At 55.5% G+C, this 6,000-nt stretch overlaps 1 protein-coding gene across 5 annotated transcripts in view; it reads left to right on the top strand.

The window, feature by feature from the left end:
• Positions 1–874: 874 nt before the first annotated feature.
• The window catches only part of PROM1 (prominin 1), a 107,747-nt gene continuing 102,621 nt past the window's right edge, over positions 875–6,000 (top strand). For 3 of the 5 annotated variants that reach the window (XM_078068415.1, XM_036074798.2, XM_078068417.1), the window contains exon 1: positions 1,231–1,332. The gene's annotated coding sequence lies outside the window, so the exon portion shown is untranslated. Of the gene's footprint in view, positions 1,012–1,230; positions 1,333–2,008; positions 2,145–6,000 lie in introns of those variants that run through there. The other 2 variants (XM_036074800.2, XM_078068413.1) reach the window with 2 other exon arrangements.

The raw sequence follows: 6,000 nt of genomic DNA, 5'->3' as shown, positions 1-6,000 counted from the left end.
CCTCAGGCCTGATTAGACTACCACCTTAACTTGCCATGCCTCTGGTATCCTTTCCAGAAGTTTCCTGACCTGGCATTTGTTGTCCTAGAAGTATGCACATACAAGATCAACTTAAACTTTAAATAAACAATGCTCCTTCCAGCACAGGTTTTATGCTAGATTCTGGGGTTAGTGAAAGAGCCACGGTGGAAATGGTCCTGTCCATCCATCCATCCATCCATCCCCCCGCATCACAAACATGAAACGCCTACTGCATGCTAGACACCATCCTGACAGTGTTTTTCTTCTGTAAGTCTTACGTTTTCTACCAGATAGTATTCTCAATTCAAGATAGGAAGTGGTGAGCGAGGTGTGAGGTGCACACTGGTGAGTGCAGTTAGAGAGGGAGTGAGTACTTGTGCATGGTTTCCACCCGCTCAGCTTGGCAGCTTGGCAGAGAGGTGAAGATGGGATGTCCGGGGACTCCCCCACATCTGAACCGAATAATTAAAGCGCATTGTGCTTCGTGCTACAGCGCATGCCTGTATGTATACATGGGATTAAGGACTGCTTCGAGCAGGTTTTACAGCTCCGGCCACGAGCGTCGTGATTGGTACATAATATACTAGGGAACCAAATGATTTGGGTTTGGTTTTTTTGGGGTAAATTAGAAAAGAAGTCCCTTGGTTCCCGGCAATAGAAGGTCTAAAGCGGCCGGGGTGGGGTGGCGGGAGGGTCCACCGAGGCCTGTCTGGGCTAGAACCAGAGAGAGGAGGAGTTTTTAGCAGGGTGGTGGCGTTCCAAGTAGAGGACTCTGCCCAGGTGAAGGAGGCGTGGGTGCAGGCGTGAGCAGGACTCCCGCCTCAGGAAAAGCACGCAGCCCAGGCCGGGTGGGTTCCTCCCGGCGTCGCCGTGAAGCTGCCCTGCTGGTCCAGTCGGGAGCGTGTCCAGAACCCCAGGCTTAGCTATCTTTAAAATACCGAGCCGGTCCCGGGCAGGCACCTGGCCGCGCGCTCAGCTCTCCGGCTGGGGGTGAGTAGACCTAAGTAGCATTGCCATTCCGGAGGCTCCATCCGCAAGTCCCTGCTCGGGAGCAGGGGAGGCCGCAACAGGTCCCCGCGGGCACCCCGGGCCTCGCTCGCCCGCCTCCAGGGCCGGCGCCTTTCCCCGCCCGCCGCGCCCCGGGGGCTGGCCGGCGCGCCGGGCAGCGGGGCCGCCTCTCCGGAAGCCGTCCCGGTGGTCCCCGAAGCGGCTCATAAATCATTCATGAGCCGGACAGAGTTGGGCGAACGCCGCTGCAAGGGGAGGGCAGGCGGCGGCGGGAGCCGCCACGGGAGCTGGACCCGGCGCACGGTGAGTAGCGGCGTCCTCATCCCGGAGCCCGGGAGGCGTCATCGGGGACGGCGGGGGCCGGAGCGCACCCCCCTGCAGGAAGGTGGCGTCGGGAAATCGGGAACGGAGGGGCTCGCTCTGGCCCCGCGGCAGGTAGTACGAGCCCCGAGAGCGGTCGGGGAGCCAGGCGGCTGCAAAGTGGCCGAGGTGGCCGGGGCGCCAGGCCAGCGGGAGTTCCGGGCAGAGCGCGGACGCGCGCAAACTTTGCCCGCTGCCTGGTGGCTGCGTGGTGGGTCTTCTTGCCAGCCACAGGAGGGGAGCCGGCGGCTGCGGCTCGCCAGGAACCAGGACACAAGCAAGCGGGACCGGGACCCCTGAAGCCGCGGGCTCGCTCTCTGAGAAGGCGGGGGGCGGAGGGGAGGCTCGTCAGGGGCTTGGGAACTGTTCTGCGGGGAGCGGAGTGCTGGGGGCGCCCCGGGGGCGCCCCGGGGGCGCGGGGTACTGAGCCTCCCCTGCCGGGGATGGAAAGGGGTCACCTCCCCCTGGTTTTCCAAATGGAATACGCGGTGCAATAGACCATAGCAGGAGGGGGGTCCGGGGGGAGCCACGGGAGGCGCTCTCCCCGCGCCTGTGGGAGAGCCTCACGCACCCCGGGCTTGATGCAGCCCCCACCCCCTTGTGTGCACAGTTAGGGGACCTACGGCAATTGCCGGCTGGAGAACTGAGTTCGCTCTGGGCGCACCTCGCCGGTACCGCGCCGCGGGCTGGAACAACAAAGGGAAGCGTGGACGGAAGAACGAGCTTCGAGGTGCGGGAGAGGCAGGGTGTCCCAGGTCAGTTTCCCCGAAAGCCCGCTCCGAGAGGGGAAGGGGATTCGAGGGGGTGGCACACCGCTCCGCTCCCCCTTCTCCCTGGCGACCCCGATGCAGCCTCCGGGGGTGGCAGGGATCCCGTGCGGACGCGCGGGGGCAGCCAAGTTACTCGGGCAACCCCCTCCCCCAGGCGGCGGCGGATTCCTCGAGTCTCCTCGCTTCCCGCGCCCGCCCTACCGCCCATTCTTTTGTGTCCCGCAGCCCGGGAGAGCCTCCTGCCGAGGAGGGAGAGAGGGCAGGAAGGGGCCCGGCCTGGCGGTGGGTGGGAGGGAAAGGCTGGGGGAAGCTGGCGCCCAAGCTTCTTGCAGCAACAGGTTGCTCCTGTAAGTCCCGCCCCGGCTCCGATCCAGAAGGATTTTCCAGGGTGCCTGTGGGCAGCGGCTGACCTGCGTTAAGACACGCAGGGGAACGATCGGGGGTCCTGGAACGCCCCGCTGGGGACTCAAACGTCTGCCGTTGTATGTTGGCTTGAACCGTACCCAAGTGCTGTTTTTGTGGCTCAAAGACGAGTATGGGAATCATTGTGGATTCACACTGTGTGAAGTTACTACTTGGTTTTCTTTCTCCCTTTCTGTTGCGTATCCTCCGGGAGCCGTCCTGTCTGTCAAGGTGAGCCCAGGGCCTCGGCGGAGCGTGGAGGACTGATGCTGGCAGTGGGGGTTCGGCCCCTTTTTTGACTGTCCCCTCTCTGCCTGGTGCTGTACCCACTCCGTGTCTAACCCTCCAGCACTATTCAAAACCCTACTTTATGGACGAGCAAAGGAAAGCAGGGAGAATGCAAGCGACCGCTCAAGTTACCGGGTTAATGAGTGGGACTAGAGACCCCTGCCCCGTCTCAAACGTGTGGCCTGTTGTCACTTCAGCAATGTCCTTTAGTTTCGTTTTGCTCCCTTGATATGTCCCCATAATTTTTTTTAAATAAACTTCCTTATGATTTCCACACTGGACTATTTCTGTGCATTCCAGCACAGTGAAGTAAACAAGTGCATCAACGGACTGGCTCAAAGTAGTAAGACTTTAAGCCAAGTATTATTTTACTGGTACTGTTTAATATATGAAGGATAAAGGTTTTGCAGGGGACCAAGAGCTATCTCAGATTTGTTAAGGGTCGGGATGCTTTGTTACAAACGATAGAAGCCAACGCTGGGTAATTTTAGCAGAAAAGGGACTGGGTAGCTTAGAGAAGTGACAGGAAGCCTGGCTAGCCAGACTCAGGAGCTCAAGCAGGACATGCAACAGGTCCCCCGATTGGTGTGTGGCCACGGCTGCCGCCGCAAGACTCTGGATGTGGCTGCTGGCACTGTGCCATCATTGCTAGAATGAATTAGAAACTGCCTCTGCTTGAGTGCGGGCCCCATGCACAAGCCCAGGAATAAGCATCTGCTGGGTGAGCGTGAGGGACCCCCCAGGGCACAGTTTGGGCACCTCGGCTGACCTCACAATGAAATGCCAGGGTTCTGCCCACAGGACTCACAAAGGTAGGCTCAGAAGTTAAGCAGCTCCCCCGCAGCTCTCCCTCCTCGGCAGGAGGCTCTCCCGGGCTGCGGGACCACCGCCCCCCCAACTAAATCCCAGGTGACAAATATCCACTACAAAGATCCTTTTGATAGAAGGAGAAATGAAGCTAGATAGTCACCATGTCTGCTTTTAAACTGGTGTCTGTGGAAGTGCCATTCTCTGGACTCCAAGCTCAGAATCATGTGAAGTATTTGCTCAAAATTCACATTTTTGGGCCCCCTTTCCAGTTTGAACTCAGTGCATTTGGAATGGAAACCAGGAATCTGTACCCCATAAATCAGAAAAATGGTGAGATCGCCTTTATTGATTGGTCTAGTGCCTGTGTAAGGAGCTAGCCTCTGAGGGAGCAGTTTCCAAAAGCCTGCAAAGTTGAGGGTCCCAGCGGAAGGCATGGCCCCAGGATGGTAGACCAGTTGCTCTGCCATGTGCAAAACCAGTAAAGAGACAGTCTGCTGCCTATATCGTGAGGATAAGCTACGGACCTTCCAACACCTCCCTTCCAGAGGCTGTGGGACTGCTAATAAATGCTCGATACAATTTTGAAATGGGTAAAAATGACCATTTCATGTCAGTTCCGCCTCTATCCCTCACCGTTTGATTTCAGCAATCCTTTATTGAGTGCCTACTGTGTGCCTGGCTCTGGGGGCATAGAGATGAGTAAACCCCCACACAGCAGCTGGGATAGATCAGTTTAATGCACTATAGGAAGGGCATCTGGAGGACTTTTCCTTGAATCTGTTGTCTTGCAGTTGTATTTGAGAAGCCAAAGGTGTCTTTGGAGAGTGGCCTGAATAAGCCAGGTGAGTGAGTACTCAGGAACAGTGCCGGTTCTCAGACTTCAGTTGTTTTGAGAATCAGTCACCGAGGGAGAGTGTTAAAAATGCAGATTAATGGGCCCCATCTCCAGAAATTCGGTCCAATAATTAGCATTTTAAATAAATATACATTTTATGCTAATGCAGCTCCTGGTCCAGGAGAGCTGGCCTGGGTTTTAGGCTGGCTGTCCCAGGAGCGGCTCCCAGCTGCTCCTGCTACCCAGGGGGGTTAACAGGTGAGGACCCAGACCATCCCTTTTGGCTTGACTTGTATTATCTAGTGTTTCCTAAGTCGTGAGATTTTAGTATTAACATTTACTCTAAACGTGAGAGGGACCGACACTTTGGAGGAAGAAGTGAAGAGATCTGGACACGTAGCTCTAGGTGCCGACCAGCTTAACTGGCACTTCCAACCTCGCAGCCGTGAGTGGGGCTGCATTTCACTTGGGATTTGCCTTCCCCTGCTTTTTCACGGAGAGAGTTTGAAACTGTTTATTCATAGCTCTTCCGCAGGCCTCTTGCCATCTCTCTCCTGCTGTGTTCTCTCCATCCCTGGCTGAGGCCGGGTGGCGTTACCAAGAAGTCAGCCTCTCTCAGCAGCTGAGCCTTTAATCCTTTCAGCTGCTGTGCTCCCCACCTGTCCTTTAGCAGAAAACGAGATGGGAGCGTGTTGTGTGTAGTGTGTGTGTATTGTACAGGATATTTATATGAGCATGCGTTTTGTGTGTATGCATGTTTTGTGCGTGTGTGGGGTGTGTGAGTGTGTGTGGTATGTGTCTGTGTGGTGTGTATATGTGTAGTGTATCAGTATGTGGTGTATATGTGTGTTAGGGTGTGTTATATGCACGTTTGTTGTGTTATGTGTGGTGTGTGTGTGTTAATGTGTTGGTGTATGTGTGCTGTGTGTGAATGTGTGGTGTGTATTAGTGTGTATGGTGTGTGTATGTGTGGTGTGTGCTAGTGTGTGTGGTGTGTGTATGTGTGGTGTGTATTAGTGTGTGTGGTGTGGTGTATGTGTGGTGTGTGTTAGTGTGTGTGGTGTGTGTATGTGTGGTGTGTGTTACTGTGTGTGGTGTGTGTATGTGTGGTGTGTGCTAGTGTGCGTGGTGTGTGTATGTGTGGTGTGTGTTAGTGTGTGGTGTGGTGTATGTGTGGTGTGTATTAGTGTGTGTGGTGTGTGTATGTGTGGTGTGTGTTAGTGTGTGGTGTGTGTATGTGTGGTGTGTGCTAGTGTGCGTGGTGTGTGTATGTGTGGTGTGTGTTAGTGTGTGGTGTGGTGTATGTGTGGTGTGTATTAGTGTGTGTGGTGTGTGTATGTGTGGTGTGTGCTAGTGTGTGTGGTGTGGTGTATGTGTGGTGTGTGTTAGTGTGTGTGGTGTGTGTGTGTGGTGTGTGTTAGTGTGCGTGGTGTGTGTATGTGTGGTGTGTGTTACTGTGTGTGGTGTGTGCTAGTGTGCGTGGTGTGTGTATGTGTGGTGTGTGTT

The sequence above is a fragment of the Halichoerus grypus genome, chromosome 3 (assembly GCF_964656455.1).
Source record: "Halichoerus grypus chromosome 3, mHalGry1.hap1.1, whole genome shotgun sequence".
NCBI classification, from domain to species: domain Eukaryota; kingdom Metazoa; phylum Chordata; class Mammalia; order Carnivora; family Phocidae; genus Halichoerus; species Halichoerus grypus.
This window is presented reverse-complemented; position numbering and strand designations above follow the sequence as displayed.